This window comes from Tiliqua scincoides, chromosome 5, assembly GCF_035046505.1.
Source record: "Tiliqua scincoides isolate rTilSci1 chromosome 5, rTilSci1.hap2, whole genome shotgun sequence".
NCBI lineage: Eukaryota > Metazoa > Chordata > Lepidosauria > Squamata > Scincidae > Tiliqua > Tiliqua scincoides.
In genome coordinates, this window is record NC_089825.1 from 79,231,809 (window position 1) to 79,250,102 (window position 18,294).

At 43.6% G+C, this 18,294-nt stretch overlaps 1 pseudogene; it reads right to left on the bottom strand.

Annotated features, from left to right (window-relative positions):
- Window positions 1-11,267: 11,267 nt before the first annotated feature.
- LOC136655144 (5S ribosomal RNA) lies at window positions 11,268-11,384 on the bottom strand (annotated as a pseudogene).
- Between the last annotated feature and the right edge of the window lie 6,910 nt (window positions 11,385-18,294).

Genomic DNA, 18,294 nt, shown 5'->3' on the forward strand with positions numbered 1-18,294 from the left:
CTCACCGAGGCCAGCTGATATATGGAGCCAACTGAAGTGGACATCTCAGGCAGTGGTCAGGTAGGAGGTGCCCATCTCTTTTCTTCTCAGGCAGTGGTCAGGTAGGGGGTGCCCATCTCTTTTCTTCCTTTTGCCTCTGCTGCTCCTGGATTGGAAAAGGAAGGGGGGGGGACAGAGAGGAAAAGCAAATATGAAGGAGAGTGCTGGGCTGGAATTTTGGAAAGTGGGAGAAGCAAAGGCTGGCACATTGTTGGGTAAGGGGGGCAGCATTTGGCATACTGCCTCGGGCGTCAAGCGGACTTGGGCCAGCTCTGGCCCTCACTCCTGTTAGGTTGAGACATTGCTCGTTCTCTACAGAGGATTGGAGTGACTATGAATCAATGCCTTTTGAGGCAGTGACCAAGGCCCATCATTCCTGTTGAGACCCTCTGTGCAGATTGCTGGCTGCTTCCTCTCCTGTTGTCCTCTGGCACCCATCTGCACCCCAGTACAAGGCACTGCAAGTATCTGTATGCAATAAGTGCAGTGTGCCTGTACGTGTTAGCTGCATGTTTTATTATTACTAGCATAAGGAAACCTGTTAAGTGGGAAGGGGGCATGCACTGAGTGTAGGAAAAGCACCGAACTGTTGTTGTTCCAGTGTGAGAGGTTCAGATGGTGGAACTAGCCTTCCTGAACAGTAACTTGGCATTGATGTAAGATTTTCTACCATATGGGATAAATACCACATAGACAAAATAAGCACTAGATACGATATTCCTACTGATATAAGATTTCCTAATGCCTCAGAATGTCTCCATTCATCAAGCAGTTCATTTGATGTTGGTGAGGAGAGGGATCGGTCAGCATTACTGTCTAAACAATCAAGTATCTTATAGTACCTAATTATTTATTTCAACCTATGCTTTTATTGAACGGATGAAAGGTCAGCTTAGGTATGCAGCATCTCAATGGCCTAATATGAGACCCATCAGTCCTTTTTGGAAAAGAAAATGAAAGCGAGTACATATTTACCTCTCAGCAAAGAGAGAAATGAGACATGTAGCCACTTTTAGCTTCCTTTTCTAAACAGCTTTGTGTGTGTGTGTGTGTGTGAAAACTCTCTCACACACTTCAGAGGCTGTTTCAGGTCTGCAGGAAACCTCCTAAACTCTATCCTTAGATTTTCAGAGTGCAAACTGTTGGGGTTTCTACTGCATGCTCCGATCCTTGTGCTTGCCATTTGCCTAATGAAGAATTCTGTTGAATTTGACAGTTGAATGTTTTGCTTTGTCAGTTTTGGTTGGTCCTCAATACAACATTCCCCTGTCCTTGGATTGTGAATATTTTCTAGTGGACCAACATAGCCACCTCACAGCCCAATCCTATCCATACTTTCCTGGGAGTAAGCCCCGTTGACTCTAGTGGGACTTACTTCTAAGTAGACAGGCATAGGCTTGGGCTCTCAGATTTTAGCAAAAAGAGAATGACTCTGTGGATTTGCCCAACACGCAATAGTGTTGCATAGAGATTAATTACACTGGGTAATCTTTACTGGGTAAAGAAATATTTTCTTAGAACAGAAAAAAGAAAATATTTCTTTTAATTAATTAATCTGTGAAACTCCTTGCCAAAGGATGTGGTGATGGTGTCTGACCTAGATGCCTCTTTAAAAGGGAATTGGACAGCTTTCTAGAAGAAAAGTCCATCACAGGTTACCAGCCATGATGGGTATGTGCAACTCCTGATTTCAGAAGTAGGCTGCCTCAAAAGGCCAGATACAAAAGGAGTGGCACCAGGATGCAGGCATCTTGTTGTCTTGTGTGCATCCTGAGGCATCTGATGGGCCACTGTGAGATAAAGGAAGCTGGATTCAATGAGGCTTTGGCCTGATCCTGTGGGACTTTTCTTTGTTCTTATGAGAGCTATGTTTGCTAATCTTTAATTGGTGCTATTAATCTTCATAAAAAGAACAGAGGAGCAAACATTTGCTTCAGTTGTCCCTAACCCTGTCCCTATTTAATACATTTTTTAAAAGCTCGCTGTGGCCATTTCAGACAGAGCAGCACCATTATTTAGGTGTTGATGGATTTCCTGATGATGATCTGAAGACAAAAGGAAAGCAGTTACAGACAAGTGAGTAATCTGATCAGAAGAGAAAAAGGTTGTACAGAAGCCAGCTAGTCAGCCCCTTGAAGTTGTTTTCAGTGTCAGATCTGAAAGACATAAAAGTAATAATGAGAGTTCCTCTGTCCATGTGCAGAGTACCTTTCCCTCACCAATGCATAATCACAATATGTCTGAGATTAGGAGACACGTGTCTGATATTACAAGACACAGCTTCAAAACAAACTTGAGTTCTGACATTTCTCCTTTTGAAAATAATGTATTACACCGTAGCTTAATGTGTGTGTGTGAGGCTTCTCCTTTCTCCACAAAGTTGCCACTTTCCCCATTTCTAGGTGCATCAATAGAAGGGTGCAGCTTGCTCAGGAATATAAACGCTTGCTGCTAGCTAACAAGAAGGATTGTGTGTCTCCAGCGGGGGAGTAAATGTCATCTTGTGGGCTATGTTTAGCCCAGCACTATTTGGGAAGTGAAACCTGTTAATGATGAAGTTTTCAGCAGAGTTCCATCTGCCTGAATATTCAGCTGTTTCACTCATCTCAGCAATTCAGCTCTGGTTGCATTGGGCTCCTAAGAAGTTAGCAGTGAAATACTTAGAGAGAAGAGCTTTCAGCCACAAGAGAGGAGTCTGAAGGAAGTGGGCATCCTTAGCCCAGAGAAAGTAAAATTGCTTTCTCTCTGAGCTATATGCCAATGCACAGCAAATATTTTAAAGCATCTCTCAGGAACGCCTGAGCAAAGGCAAATTCAAATTCAATTGCCTCCCCTCTCTTTAGTCTTTAACTTGTTTCCTTATGGAGCTGGCCAAAACCTAAGACCTCCTGGTGCCTGAGGCAGGCTTCAATCCTATACACATTTTAAAGCCCCATTGACCATAATGGGACTTACTTCTGAGTAGATACGCATAGGATTGAGCTATAAGTTTCTGTGGGAGCAATCCTAACCCCTTATGTCAGTGCTTTCCAGCACTGGCATAGCGGTGCCAATGGGACATGTGCTGCATCCTGCAGTTGGGTGTCACTCATGGAGGTGTTCTCAAAGAAAGGGAAGGTTTGTTACCTCAGAGCTGCACTGCTGGAAAGCACTGACATAAGGGGTTAGGACTGCACCCTATGACACTCAGTGGGTTCTGGACTAAGCAGGTAAGTATGGATAGGATTGCGGCCTTATTCTGAATGTTCTTTCAACTGCTCAAACATGGATGTAAACTGTAGAAGTTCTCCATCTGAACCGTACCAGACAAATTAACAATGAAAAGTTATGCTTTGTTTTGTTGGCTGCTTTTGCAGCTTTAAAAAAAAAAAAACTATTTGGGGGGGGGGGCGGGGAGTGCAATAGGAGTGGGGAAAGAACTTTACTGGGTGAACAAATCAATTGGCACATCCAGACAAAAGAATGGAAATGGTTCAGCCAATACCATATAAACTATGACAATGAGAGGTTGTTCATATAACAGTGTCCAATCTCTGTGGGCATGGAGAGAGCTATGTTTTCAACCACACACACACAAAACTAGGATCTTATTAGCGTTCAGGTTTCAGTATTGCTCAGAGTATCTGACTTCTGCTGGTTCATTGGATCAAGCCCGCTTGCCACAGTCTGTGTTAGTCACACAGGAAGTGATGTCACTTTTCACCGCCTACAGTTGGGTGACTTCCTCAGCCAACTTGACAATGGGGTGACCACATGCTGCATTGCAAGACCTAGATTTCTACATTCTAGATACTCCTCTTTTGGCCAAAGTTCCTTCTGGACAAGTGGTCCTCAACTTGTCAAGAGCTGGGATCTTTTTTGGAACCCAGTCTGTCACAGGAGACCTACTCTCAAAAGTCCAGCAAGTAAGGGGGTGGGCAAGCGAGTGGCTTTGATTGCTCCTCTTTTCCTGCCCCATGGTAACAATTAGCATGCGTTGCTACTGTGTTGTTCAGCCTCTTTTTTTTTTTTCTTCTGAGCCAAGAGGAAGGAGAAAAGGGGGAGAGAATAGGATGGCAGCAGTATTTTGAAAGACAGAGTGGGAGAAACAGGAACCCAGGCAACTTAGGCAGAGGCCAAGCAGAGAACAAGAATGGTTTGGCAGGGGAGAGCAGGAGAATTGGCGGGAGACTGGAGGGGCATACTGAAAATTGTGCCTTGCCATAATTCTAGGAACCCTGGCTTCCTGTGGCCTTCACACTATGGAGGCCTGAGTCTCAAAACAAAATGGCAACAGCAATGCTGCTAATTGGTTTTGTGCTGACCCACAGCTGCTGTAACCCACCTAAGGTTTGGTTGCAACCTACTTCTGGGTCCTGATCCACGTGCGGAAGGCCTCTGTTAGTCTTCAGTCCTTCATTTCCTAAATTTTTGAAACGAACACAAGCAGTTTCATTACAGGTGGATCAGTTTTTGGAGCCCCTTTGGATACCAAAAATCACGGATAATCAAATCTGTGATCTTCTGACCCTTAAGCCCTCCAAAGGGAGCTGTGTTCCGGTTCCCTCTGGAGGGCTTTCTGAAACATGCAGAGGCCGCGCGTGTCTGCCCATGGCCTCTGCAGGCTTCAGAATGACCTTTTTGGTCAAAAAAGTGCTGGCAGACGGGGCAAAAGCCCCAGGCACTGAGCCAGGCAGACTGGAGAGGGGCGCTGAAGCTGCAGTGTGTCCCCCTTGCGTGTGTCACTTTAAATAAAACGGAGGCTTTTCCTGAGCCTCCCCGTGTTTGGGAAGGGCAGGCTGCTTCCCTCCGCCCCCTGAGCTCACTGCCCTCCTCTCCCCTTGCTCCGTTGCCGCCCCACCTGCTCCTTTTCCTTTTGGATTTTGCCCGCTCTGCTTGGCTAAGGTCCGTGCTTTTCTCCCAAACAGCTCAGGGCAGTTCACTGGCTGACCACCAGCCAATCTTGAGTGCCCTCCTGCAGCCTCACCTCCTCAACCATTGCAAGAAAAAACCTCAGGGCCTTTGCTGCCTGCCTTTCCTGAGAACAGCTCCCCATTGAGTGCCAGGAGAGGCTTTCCTCCACAGCAGAGGCTGAGACAAGTCCTGCATGTCTACTCAGAAGTAAGCCCCATTAGAGTTGATGAGGCTTACTCCCAGGAAAGAGTGGCTGGGATTGCAGCCTTATAACACACTCCTGTGTGTGTCTACTCAGAAGTAAGCCCCATTAGAGTCAATGAGGCCTACTCCTAGGAAAGAGTGGCTGGGATTGCACTTAGAGCCCACTTCTGTGGGAGGGGCTTTAAAAAAAATTTTTTTCTTGTTTGAGAAAATGAGCAGTGGCAGGGTCTTGCAGCCACCCCCTCCCTGACAATATTTCTTTACCCAGCATGTAATTAGTCTGTGGAACTCTTTGCCACAGGAAGCAGTGATGACAACTTGCCTAGATGCCTTTAAGAAGGGATTGGACAAATTTCTAGAGTAGAGGTGCCCAAACGTTTTGCCAGGAGAGCCACATCATCTCTCTGACACTGTGTCAGGGGCCAGGGCAAAAAATAATTAATATACATTTCAAATTTGAATAAATTTACATAAATGAATATATTAGAGATGGAACTTATATGAATGAATGAAGGTCTTGCAATAACTCAAGGCCTATAAAAGGCCTTGCACAAAGCAAGTCTGGTCTTTCCTTCTCTGCCGCTGCTGCATCACAGACGTAAACGGCAAGCAGTGGAGGGAGACCTCGTCCCACAGCTTACACAAGAGGTAGAACAGTTGGCCATCATGCTGAGAGCAGTTGTGTCGGGCCAGCATGGGCTCCAGCAAGTCTCCAGAGGGCCAGAGGCTTATTGGAGACTGGGGGCCCTTAAAGGCCACAAGTGGCCCCAGGGCCGGGGTTTGGGCACCCCTGATCTAGAGGAAAAGTTCATTACGGGTTACAAGTAATAGTAGGTAAAAGATGTTAATGTATGAGTTGTTTTTTCTAAACTAAAACCTCTGTATTCAAATTAAATTGCTGTGTTAGGACTTTGCAATAAATAAATGGGTTTGGGGTTAAAGTTTGGGCACTCGGTCTCTAAAGCGTTCACCATCACTTTCCTAAGCAGATTCTACACAGCAAATCAAAGAGTTTTGAAGCAAACTCCCCAAGCTGCAGTGTAGATTCTGTTTCGTACATGCAATTGTTAAGTCTCTACTCCTAATTACTCAATCTTTACTTGAAAGCTTCTGCATTTTACAAGTTTTTCAATCTCTAAAGCCAAACAAGAAGAAGCACATGACTGTTGTCTGCTTGGCAGAAGCAGCCTTCCAGTCTTCTTTTCCAGGACTTCACAGATATCCACAGCGTCAAATCGAGATTTCTAGTTACACCCTAATTCTGGGCAAGCTGCCAAATGAACGGCATCCCGTTACAACTCTGAAAGGCGAAGCGTGCGTGGGCGGAAAGCAGAACGGCCTCACAGCATGTCAAAGAGGTTTCGCCTTTGCTGGAACAGAGACCAGGAACCATTTCTTTTGAAAAATAAAACTTACACAACAAGCAGGTTAAATGTTGCTGGAAACAAGCAATATGGCAGAACAGGATAGCAAGAGGGTGATAAATGGTAGATTAGATTAGATTAGATTCATGGTAAATTAGAAGCACTGGCCTGGAGTCCTAAAATAACAAAAAAGTCCACTTCTGGGGGAATTACATGTTTAAAGAAACAAACGCCTTGATTTTATTTCTAATACATTTAATAATATTAACAGCCCAATCCTATCTAAATCCCCAGATGGTGATGTAGTGGTGCCAGCGTGACTGCCGCTTTATCCTGAGGGGGATTTTCAGCTGCTGGAGGTCTTGTGGGGATAAGAGGACATTTGTCCCCTTGCGCTGGGGTAAGCCTCAGTAACCACTATGGATCAACTTGGATCTGTGCCAGTGATTGAACTGGCACAAGTTTGCATTGACCCAGGAAGACAGATTTGGCGAGCACCGCCACCACCACTGATTCCACACCCCTCACAGGCCTGGTCCGCCCTCCTCCCCGCCTTCATCACTGCCCTGTTCCACCCATCTCCTGTTTCGTTCGACACCCTCCCCGTCTCCTTCCAACGCCCTGTACAGACCTACCTGCTCTGGTGGGCCAGTGCATGGGAGCCCACGCTGGCCTCCTCACCAGCGGGCCTACTGCATGCAACAGCAGAGGCTGCTTTATGGCAGACGTAAAGCATCCTCCGCCAGTATAATGTTAGTTATACCAGTGGGGGAGGGGGATAGGATTCAACCATACATCAATATTTCATATTTAATTTATAATGTTATACTATATAATAGAAATTAAAAGAACACTCAAGGCTAGATATATGACTGTCCAAATATATGGTGCATAAATTAATATATCAAGCTGACTTAGAACCCAATGCTATGCTTGTCTACTCAGAAGTAAGTCCCATTATAGTCAATGGAGCTTCCTCCCAGGAAAGTGTGGCTAGGATTGCAGCCTTACAGTGCAAGCATAGGTATGTCTACTAAGAAGTAAGGCCCACTGAGTTCAATGGGATTTACTACCAAATGAGTGTATATAGCAGGGGTTCTCAAACTTCATGGGAGTAAATCTCCCAAAGTAAGTTCTTGCTGGAGAAGGCGGAATGGAGCAACATGATCCCCAGGATCGCACCACTGCTGGGGTTGTCAGGGGCTGTCTTTTACTCACAACAAGCTGCAGCAGTTTCCCTGAGGTGCGGGAGCACCACAGAAACCTCAGAAAGGCACCCCAAGCTGTGGAGACTGTGAAAAGAACAATCGCAACACACTTCTGGTTTGCAGTCACAAAACTGGAAATGGGTCTTGATTGTTCTTTTTACAGTTTCTGCAGCTTGGGGAGCCCTGCAGAAGCTCCATGCACCTCTGGGAGCCTGCAGCAGCTTGTTGTGAGTGAAAGACAGTCCCTGACACCCCCAACAGTGGCATGATCTTGGGGATCATGTCACTCCATTCTCCCCTCCCCAACCCTTAAGGGGGCAGAGGCCAGGGCTCTCAGGCTGCGGCATCATGATGCCCCAGTTTGTGAACCATTGGTTTATAGCTGCAGTTTTCAAATTCTCTGGGAGTTTGAAACCCACAGTAAGTCCTTGCGGGGGTGGGGGCGAAAGCAGCAGGGGGGGTGATAGAGGGTAATACAGAATGACCAGGGTAATATGCCATTAAGGCAAATCATTAGGGCAAATGCTTAAAAAGCTTAAAAGCCACCCCATTTTCATTTAGGGGGAAGCTTAAAAATTGAAAACTGGCTGCTCTGCTGAATTGGCTAAATGTCAAGGTTGCTCAAGGTGTCTAGCTAGACACTAGCAAGAGATAAAAACTTTAGAAGAACACCACATATTTTAGACAAGGCTTATTCCCTTTGAAAGTAGGGAGGAGGAGGAGGAGAAAGCTAGGGAGGCTTCTGCCTTTGAAGGCTCCCTGTTTGAATGGCAAAACAGATAACAACGAGCAGATGGGTATTATTTGGCAGAAGAATACCCATCTTAGCATTTACAGTTTTAAATTATTATTCTTTCATGCTTTTCAGAGCAAAGGACAGTCTTAGCTAGAAGCCTTACGTTAAAACACTGGAAGAATTATTTTGGAAGCTGTTTGCTATTTCCCCAGAAGTCTCACAGAAGTGCCAAAGAATATCACCACGTATGCCTGACAGTTATTCTTCAAAGCTTTAAATAGTCTTTGTCCTTACAGTGCAACCAACATATAGTAGCTATTATAAGTAAGTTTTAACTGCTTGATTTTATTAAAGGTTTGATTAAACATAGAAACACATAAGAATAGCGAAAGCCATTTCCAGTTAAAAATCATTGTCAGTCTCACAGAGAAACTGCTTAGAAGGTTATTTTGCTAGGTTCACAGACTTTGGAATTTGGAAAAGAGAGTTGCATCTCAAAGATAAAACTCCTTTTTGGCAGCAATATACGGCCAGCCAAGATGGGAAAACACACATACTTGCAACATTGTAGTAAGGAAAGCTTTAGTTGGCAGGCTGAAATAGGGTTTTTAGTTAGCAAGACACAGACACCTACAGAGACGAGTTTAGAATAGAATACATTTAATGAGATAAGCAAGAACCTCCTTGAGAAAGCCTCTGTTTGAGTTGCAACTGAAATGGAGAACATGTAATGTATTTAAAGGTAAATAAGAAAAGGATTTCTTAAGTGAAATCCTATATACAGTGAATGTTTGGCTTGTTTTATGTTAATGTATATGAAAGGTATATCACTATAGGCCCCTTAAATGTACTCAAAGCACATAGAGTAAAAGGATAGATTAAAGGACCTTGCTTAACAGAGGTTGGCAGAGAGCCCCACAGTGTTTTGCTGAGAACAGGAGAAGAGATAAGGCAGGTGGCTCAGACAAGGCCATCCTAAAGGAGATGTATGCCAAGAAATAGGTCTAAAGACTTGCCAAAAGGCCAGTTCTGAATGAAATAAGGTTACAGTGCATTCTACTGGTTCTTGAAAACTCTGTATTCCATATGTTTAATAGTAAAATTTTGCCTTGTTTGGAACCTGTAACTTGAAGCTCACCAATCAAATGTCTCTAAGGCTATCTACAGCCTATTAAGAGTTAGCCCCATCTATGATGTCAAACTTCAGCCAATGGGAAGTTCAAATCTTCAAACATAGGACCCAAAATGTTATAAAGGATCTGGTTAAGATTGACACATGCTCTCAATGCTTTGGACAGGAGTCCCTTGAGATGCCTGTTGCTGGCAACATAATAAAAGCTTGCAGACGATCACCCTTGACTACTGAGTCTTGCTTTTGAACCTTGCAACACCTTGCAACAGGGGGAAGGCTGCGATGTGATTCCCAGGATTATGTAGCTCAGGGGGGCTGCAGGGACTGGGATGCACTCACCAGTCCCTGCAGCAGCCATCTTGGAGTTAGGGGAACCCTGTGCGAGCCTCTGCAGGGCTCCCCAGGACAGCAGAAGTGAAAGCGGAGCGATTGTACTCCATCTTCGCAAAACCGGAAGAGGAACGCTATTGCTCCACTTTCACTTCTGCTGACCTGGGGAGCCCTGCAGAGGCTCACGCAGGGCTTCCCGAACCCCAGGACAGCTGCTGCAGGGACTGGTGAGTGCATCCCAGTCCCTGTAGCCCCGTTAGAAGTGAAAGTGGAGCGATCACGCTCCACTTCCGGTTTTTTGGAGGCGGGGTGCGAGTGCTCCACTTTCACTTCTAAAGCATCAAGGAGCCCTGCAGACACTCGCGCAGGGCTCCTGCACCCCTGGGAGGCTGCAGAAGGCTGTGGTAAGTGCAGCCAAGCTCCAGCATTATGGAACTCCCTTCCCCTTGATTTGAGAATGGCTCCCTCTCTTGAGAGTTTTTGGCGAGGCCTGAAAACACTGTTGTTTAAACAAGCCTTCTGATTTCTGGCCTTCTTAACATTTTTATACATCTTTTAGTTTGTTACAGGCTTGATTCCTCGGTGACTTGCTCTTTTATTCTGTCTTTTAATCTGACTACTGTTTTTATGGCCTCTGTAATGTATTTTTTTTTAAATGTTTTTATCTGCTATGTATTAATGTTTTTAAAATCTGTTTTTTTAATATGTTGTTAGCTGCCCTGGGTCCCGTTAGGGAGAAGGGTGGGATAAAATAAAGTTTTATTAATTATTATTATTATTATTTTATAGCCCCCTGAGCGGCATGATCCTGGTGGTCATGCCACTGCCTCCTCACTGCACCTGCCCGCTGAGGGGAAAGAGGCCAGGACCCTCAGACTGGGATGTCGTGACACCCCAGTCTGAAAACCTATGTATTGCTGTTTGTACTGTGTCCAGATGACTGACCCATCTAGTATACTACCTGACCATGGCTCTCGGGATATGTTATGGTAAACAGTGCCATTCCAATCATGAGGTCAACTGCAGTGGTCATCTCAGGCAGGGGGAACCCACCACTGTCCTCCTACCTATCTCTTCTCTGCTCTTGTCATGAAACCGTTGTTTCTTGTTGGTTCTATTTTTTCCCTGCATTGGTATCAGAGCTTTTCAGGGGTCCTCATGTGTAAAAAGCTTTAGCTGAGAGTGGTCAGCCTCATTAGTGGGAAGATAAATTCTTTAGAGAACGGAAGCTTCCTTGGCCTTCCTGGTGATTGAGGTGGGGGTGTGTGTGTGTAGCCTCATGTGTGTACTGTGAGTAGATGATTCAGAACTAGTTAGATTGTGTTCGTTGGCAACCTTCAGTCTTGAAAGACTATGGTATAAGCCTACAGCACCCGGTATTCCCAGGCGGTCTCCCATCCAAGTACTAACGAGGCCTGACCCTGCTTAGCTTCCAAGATCAGACGAGATTGGGCATGTGCAGGGTAACAGTTGCTGTCTAGATTGTGTTAAGTTTTATCTTTTGTTGGTTACTTTTATCACCAAGTTCACAAAATATTTTGCCTTGGAGGAGTCCAGAAGGATTGGGAGCCTCTTATAGTTTTAGTGCTCTTATTTGACAGCATACCTTTATTGTAAAGAAGCTCTTTTCTTTGTAGAAAGTGTCCTATCTAGGCTCATTTCCCTGATGAAGTTCTGAAAAAGTTACAGAATGAAACGAACTTTTTAACAACATGGATTTTAATCCTTTGACACATTCATGGTCATCTCAACTGGATATGTTAAATTGCTGGAATACTACTGGTCATGAAAAACTATGGACATACCCCTCTCTTTGTCATTTTACATCAATTAATGGAGCTTAATAAATTTTCTAGTTTTCTGGATTCTTCCTTGTCTGAGTTTCTTCTGAGGTATCTGAGAGTTTATTATTCCTCCCCTCTTTGGGGTTATTGTGAAGAAATTAAAGAGAAATCCTTAAATACCTCTATATCAGGGGTGTCCAAAGTTTTTGGCAGGAGGGCCACATCATTTCTCTGACACTGTGTCGGGGCTGGGGGGAAAAAAGAATTAATTTACATTTAAAATTTGAATATATTTACATAAGTTTACATAAATGAAAATATTAAAGATGAACTTATATGAATGAATGAATGGTCTTGCAATAGCTCAAGGCCTATAAAAGGCCTGGCACAAAGCAAGGCTGAACTTTCCTTTGCTGCCGCTACTGCATCACAGAGTGAAACAGCAAGCAGTGGAAGGAGCCCTCATTCCACAGCTCACGGGAGAGGTCAAGCAGTCGCCCTCACGCTGAGAGCAGTTGCATCAGGCCAGTGCGGGCTCCAACAAATCTCTGGAGGGCCAGAGGCTCATTGGAGACTGGGGGCTTCCTGAGGGCCACATTGAGAGGCCTCGAGAGCCACATGTGGCCCCAGGGCTGGGGTTTGGGCACCCCTGCTCTATATTATAGAAAGAGAGATTTAGCCCAAGGAATTTAGCCCAAATGATCCTGGCTCTTGGGCTGGTGGCAGTGGGGTAGCTACCAGGAGGTTTTCCTTAGGTAGGTGGTAATTGAACAGGAGGAGGGGGGTATTCCCCCTCTGAATCTGACAGCTTTTCCTTCCACTCCCTGAATTGGAAAATGAAGAAGGGCAGAAGAAAGGTGGAGATGAGGAGAATGCTGAACTAGAACACTGGTTAATATGATTCACTTTCTTTGAGAAAGACAACAATGGGGTGTTCCCAAAGAAAGTGAATCCTGACTAAGCACCACCGAAATAAATGAAGAGGAGGTTAATCATAACTAGCTTAAGTCCTATTAATTTCAATAGGGTTTAGGCTGCAATCCTAGACACAATGAGCATAATCCCCATTTCTTTGAGAGAAATGCAAAATTTGACAAGTTTCATACAGTGTATTCCTATGCATGTTTACTCAGAAGTAAGTCCCACTATGTTCATGGGGGCTTATTCCTGGGGAAGCTAGGATAGGATTGCACTGTCTGTTTTCTCTGTTCATCTCTGTTTTAAGTTACAAGCTCAAAACCAAACAAAATGCATGTTTAGAAAAATACCTTTTCCTGTATCATTTGTTCTGTGAGCAGAATCTAGACTCATTATTTCAGTGCATTCCAGACACTCCAGTTTTAGCTGTTACTAATTCCTCCCTGACTCTTTTAGGTGCATAAAACTACCCTTGAGCATTTTTGTGTTAGGGCAGCTGAAGTTGCTTTTAATTAAAAACAACTGGCATTGGAAGGAAATCAAGATCTTTTCCGGCTTGGATTCGGACAGTCATTGCTTGGTAATGTTTAACAAGTCCAAACAACAAATCTTTAAATTCCTACCATAGTTGGAGTCCAGTGGGAAATGACTCAGTTCTTTACTCTTCAAAAGAGGACCACAGGGTTTGTCTTGGAAAGAATACATTTAAGCTGTAGGATCTGGAGCATCCTTTCTCTTAAAAATAAGGGACATTGGAACTGCAATCTACACAACTTACCTGGGAGTAAGCCCCAATAGTCAGTAGAACTTACTTCTGAGCAGATGTGCACATACTTATTTTACCATAGTATCAGTGAAGCATAAAATAAGTATAGTATAGTAACCTTGCTTATTTTATACTTTGCTGATACTACAGGGTGACCCCAAAAAACAGAACCCACAAATCTTTGAATAAAACTGTTAATTTTAATTTTTCTTCTTTTTTCTTTCAGGGTATACAAGTCGACTTTGTGCATGAAATATTGGAACAATACTCTTCCTCAAACTCAATAAGTTTGAGTCCAGTAAGTTTCTTGAAATTTACTGGACCTTTGTAGAATTTAATGAAATTTTTATGGGTTCTGTTTTTTTGTTTGGGTCACCCTGTATTTATTGCACTATTTTTGTTTGTGTATTTGTTTTTTAACCATTGCTACTCAATTGTGAGTACTCAGAACTGGAAATCTTAAATGTATAAAAAATGATAGTGAAAATGTGGTGTTTTAGGACCCAGTCCTATCCAACTTTCCAGCACCAGTGGTAACCAGTGGTAGCTCAAGGTACCAGCACCAGTGGTAGCTCAAGGTAAGGTAACCAATGTTACCTTACCTTGAGGAAGCCTCTGTGACTGCCTCCCTACCAAAGGATGCAGCACACACCCCATTGGCATGGCTGCACCGGCACTGGAAAATTGGATAGGATTGGGCCTTTAGTTATTTCATTTATTTATATGGCTCTGTTCCCAAAACAAATAACTGATGGTTAGGGCTTGATAGTAACTTATTCCCCAATGCAACACATCTTGAAAGGGTTAAAACGCTAACTTTTCCATGCCACTGACAAACTCACAGGATACTGGTAAAGTATCAGATTGGGCTCTGAGATTCCTAACACCATTTCTCTTCTTCCATCCTGTTTAGCTCTCTCTAGCTGCTCTTCACTCCTTCCTGTCTCCATTTTGTGTCAAAATTTTGTCAGGGTGTTGTGAATGTGTAGCATTTTTTTTTTTTAAATGGTACAGTATATAAAAAAACTAAGGGGCCAGTCCTATCCAATTATTCAGTGCCAGTGCAGCTGTGCCAATGGGGCATGCACTGCATCTTGTGGTGGGGCAGCAGTCACAGAGGTCCCTTAAGGTATGGGAACATTTGTTCCCTTACACTGGGGCTGCACCAGTGCTGAAAAATTGGATAGGAGTGGGCCCTAATTAAGGCTCTCTCATTTTTTATCTGCCCAACAGCTCTGGGAAGTTAGGTAGTGAGAAGACTGCTTTGCATTTGACTCTATGAAAAATGTACTGTATACAGTACACATTTACAAATAGGATTGAATACCTTCATAAGATTGCTTGCTGTTAAGAATATTTATGCAATACTTGAAAAATGAAAGGGAGTTGGCTTGGGTTGCAAGCCTACAACACTTTCTTGGCAGTAAGACCCACTGAACACAAGAGGAATTACTTCTGAGTAGACATGCCTAGGATCATCTGTTAGAATCTAAAACAGTGAAACTCTAGAAACAAGAGTTGTGCTGGGATGATAGGAACACTAGCTGCAATCCTAACCACACTTTCCTGAGAGTAAGCCCCATTGAACAAAAAAGGACTTACTTCTGAGTAGACCTGGTTAGGATTGTGTCCAGTGGTGGCCCAATGCTATCCAATTTTCAAGTGCCGGTGCAACTGTGCCAATGGGGCACACACTGCATCCTGTGGTGGGGAGGCAGTCAGGGGCATCCTCAAGGTATGGGAACATTTGTGTTCTTATCTCATGGCTGCACTGCAGATGCACCAGTGCTGAAAGTTGGATAGGATTGGGTCCTACGTCACTTTCTAAATACGAGACAACCACCACTTTGGAAGGTGCCTCTTTACCTAGATACTGGTTATACAACTAATATTCAGATGTTCTATATCAGGGGTCTTCAAACCCCGGCCTGGGGGCCAGATGCTGCCTATGGTGAGCCTCTATCTGGCCCGCGGCCAGCCTCTGATCCCAAGAGCCTCTGGCCCAGTTGACCAAACACAACCAGAGTTGTGCTTGTGGGATGGGGGGACGGGGGTCCATTTAAGTGTATTTCTTGGGCTGTGTTCGTGCTTGGAGAAGTCCTGGACATTTGAGTCCATTCATTTATTCATTCATCGAAGTTTCATCTTTAATGTATTTATTTAAATTTTATAATTTTTTTTCCCAGCCCTCAACACTGTGCCAGATATTTGATGCGGCCCTTCAGCCGAAAAGTATAGAGACCCCTGTTCCATATAACCATAATTGTGGACTGTGCACAAATTTCCCTCTTTGCAATGGCCACCAGCAGCCCTGTTAAAAGGAGGAAGCTGAGGAGAAAAGAACAAAATTTTTATGATTTTTTCAGTGTTTATATGTATTATTGTATCTTATTTGCATAGGTTGATTTTAATTTGCTTGTACTATTTTTATACTTTGCTATCTTCTGTAAGTGGTCATTTGCAAGTGGAAGAGTGGGACGGATATCTCTTAAATAAGAGACCAAAGAAATCAAGCAGCAAATCAAGTCCACTAGCACCATTTTCAGAAATGTACCCACCAGGAACAGCTGGAGCTACTACAAAAGCCTCACCTTGGTTACATGGTTCAGAAGGATACCATGGCCAATGGCACTGAAAGACGTAGCAGTATAAATCCTAGGCATGTCTACTCATAAGTCCCATTGTGTCCAATGAAGCTTATTCCCAGGAAAGTGTGAATAGGATTGCAGCCTAAGGACACAATCCTAACCCACTTTCCAGCACAGACATAAGAGCAATGCAGCTCCTAGGTAAGGAAACAAACATTTCCTTACTTTGAGGAGGCCTCCATGAGTGCCACCCAACTGCAGGATGCAGCACACATCCCACTGGCACTAGAAAGTGGGTTAGGATTTGGGCCTTTGTGGTCTAACAGAGGCATACTTCCCATCAATGCTGAGGCCAGATTGCCTGAGGTCCTAGAGGACAAAGTCGTACACCAGGCTGCCACTGTGATGCCTCCTCTGTGACAGTGTATTGAGTGCTACTACTACCACCAGTAGTAGTGCCCAGGGGTCAAACTTATTTCATAAAGTGGGTTGAATAGCATTGATGGCACTTGCAGAGGGCTGGAAATGACATCATTAAGCAGGCAGTGATGTTTTTAAGTGGATGATGGCTAGAAAAACACTTTGTTCTCACATAGAAACTCATTAGCTACAAATCTTGGTCATATTTTCATGATATGAGTGCCCAATAGACCTGCTGGGAGAGCCCAGTTATCATGCGGGCTGCCCTTTCAGCAGTGCCACTTCTGACACAGCATCATAGGTCAGCAGCTGAGAGGTGAAGTGAAGCCTCGGCAGAGGCAGTGCTGCTGAAAGGGTGGTTCTGGGAGAGCTCAATTATAACAGGGGCTAGATAAAGAGATTCCGGGGGCCGCACCTGGCCCATGGGCCTTATGTTTGACTCCCCTGGTTTAGCTTGTCTTAGTGATCCTCTGAAGTGTGTAGAGCCTAGGTCAGTGCCTAACCAGGATAAGCAGATACTACACCTTGTTCCCAAGCCCAAGCCCAAACACACCCGAAACATGGTGTGTCTTTGTTGCTCCTCATTTTGGGGGGTGGAGACAACAGATGTTTACTTCTGTCTCTCTTCATGTGCATATCCATCCTCACAAGAGGCATCTTTGTCCTGCCTCTCTCTCCTCCATTTTCTGCCTGCCCCAGCCTTTCTGAAAGGGGATTTAGCAGGGCAAAGATCTTATCAGTAGCTGGGAGAGAAAAGATAGTGTAAGCCAGTGGTTCTCACACACTTACTACTTCTTTAGAATGAGAATCTGTCCGGACCCACCGGAAGTGACATCATCAAGCAGGAACCTTTTTAACAACCCTAGGCTGCAATCCTTCCCACACTTACCCAAGAGTAAGTTCCATTTACTATCATTGTAAAACGAATATACATAATAGTGAGACAAGGCTGAGAAAGCAAGCTAAAACTAATCATTTATGCAAGAGTTCATAAGCTTAATAATGTTATGTTAGAGGGAAAAGGATATGTATTTAGCATGACCAAAGCCAAGCATTCATGTTAAAGCAGATCATTTAAACAAAGCAATATGTTTGTGCTTAGGACAGTTCAAAAGCATTTCACAGAAAGAATTATAAGAAAGTATTTTGTGCTATCAATTCAAATGTATGTTTGAAAAGCCAAAACAAACTTATGCTAACCAAATGTATAATAATGCCAAGCTATAGCCATGCTGAATAGTGTTAATGAACCAAATGTTATGTTATGTCAAGAGAGAATTGGTTTAAAACAAATTATTGGTTCATATGATTGAAAATGAATGCTTAGTGTATCACATCACAGGTTCAGAAGCCAGCTAAAATCCATCTTCTGAGTCTGAGCTTATAAGCACATTGGCTGTTTTATTGAAATTGAGTGCTTAAAGTATCAGATCAAATGTTCAATGAAAGCAAATGTAATGCCATTATAGTTATATGTTTATGCTAAAGGTGTTTATGGCTTAAAAGTTCAATTAACCATATGTATCAGTTTAATTCAAAACAAAATGTAAGGTTTATAGGGATTAAGAAATAAGGTAAAATCAAATGAACTTAATTTCACCCTCTCTCTCTGAGGCAGAAATGGTATGAAGGCAAAAGTCATAAATCTTTACTACCTAATTGACATGCGATTAGATAACGAGCTTCAGAAGAACTGTCAAGTTGATGGATGAATTCAGGAATGCTTGCAGAGGGAAAACACAGAGAGAGCAAATATTTTTGGAAGGGGATTTAAACAAAGAACATCCAGTATTTTAAAGTGTAACAAATAAGTTTTCTTTAAGAACCAAAAGTTAATAGGTGTTATAGCTAAATCAGTTATTTGTCTTTATGATTCAAGGAATAGGATGTGTAGCAGTGTTTTAGAACAAAA